The 1,168-nt window shown below is 56.3% G+C and overlaps 1 pseudogene; it reads right to left on the bottom strand.

The window, feature by feature from the left end:
- Positions 1 to 353: 353 nt before the first annotated feature.
- Positions 354 to 467, bottom strand: LOC129709044 (U2 spliceosomal RNA; annotated as a pseudogene).
- Positions 468 to 1,168: the final 701 nt, after the last annotated feature.

The raw sequence follows: 1,168 nt of genomic DNA, 5'->3' as shown, positions 1-1,168 counted from the left end.
GTACCGGCTTCCTCCAGCGGGGGCTAGCGGGTCCACGCCGTCTCCGTACTTCCAGCGCCATGGACCCATCTAATACCAAAGGATTAACAAACAGATTTTTATGAAAAAACATAGAAATTAGGTGCAGGAACAGGCCATTCAGCCCCTCGAGCCTGCACCGCCACTCAATTCAATGGGGTCCGTGGGGTTGTACCCGATACGTCTGGATTTTGCTGTGTAGGCGGTCAAAACCCGGCTCCAACGCTCTCAGCTCTCCTGGCTGCTCGTTTATCTCAGACCGCTGGGACCGACCCTGGTACTCACGGTACTGGTCCCTCGCGGTCGTTGCAGCCGGTCAACCCCACTCCAATGCCTTCAGTTCTGGGCACTCCTGCTTATATGGTCCTTAGATAAGGGACGTATCAGATATTAAAAGTGATAATAAACAGATACTATACTTGATCTTAGCCAAAAGGCCAAGAAGCGATCTCTGTAACTAAAAAAACCGCTGGGACCGACCCCGGTACTTCCGGTACTGGTCCCTCGCGGTCGATTGCAGCCAGTCAACTCCACTGCAATGTCCTTAGTTTGTGAGCCTCGGCGCTGGCCGGTAGCGTTGCTTCAAGCCAGACTCGCTTCCAAAGCGAGACTGACATACTGGACGAGAAAATGAATTTTTCCCCCTGGTGCGGGAGCGAAGTCGGGCACAGGTGTTTTCCCTCTCCGGGAATCGATGTGCCGTTGCTGCCGCTGCCGCTGCCGTTGCTGCTCCTGCCGGCTGCATGCACTCCGCGGTTCTCCCGCCAGCTTTCTGCAGCTTACATGGACCCGGTCCATGTCTGCACCTAAAGGGTAAGTGGAAGGAACGCAGGGTCTCTTACCTGCTGTTCCCGACTTTCAATTCTCCCGCTGGTGAACGTCGTTCCCTGCGTGTCGGGTTCGAGCCGCTCGGACCGATCCCGGTGTTCACGGGACTGGTCCTTCGTGGCAGATCCGCAGTCGGTAAAACCCGGCTGTTCGTAGGGACCCCTTGGACCAACCCCGGTGCTTAGCGTTTGAAGAAGGATTTTGGCCCGAACGTCCCCAGTTCCTTTGCTCCATTAGTGCCGCTGCACCCGCTGAGCTTTTCCAGCCCTCCTGTGTACCCCCGGTACTTACAGCACTGGTCGCTGCTCTCTGTCCTGCAGCC

Source organism: Leucoraja erinacea, chromosome 24 (assembly GCF_028641065.1).
Source record: "Leucoraja erinacea ecotype New England chromosome 24, Leri_hhj_1, whole genome shotgun sequence".
NCBI classification, from domain to species: domain Eukaryota; kingdom Metazoa; phylum Chordata; class Chondrichthyes; order Rajiformes; family Rajidae; genus Leucoraja; species Leucoraja erinaceus.
The sequence above is the reverse complement of the archived record's forward strand: the minus strand, read 5'-3'. Positions and strand labels throughout refer to the sequence as shown.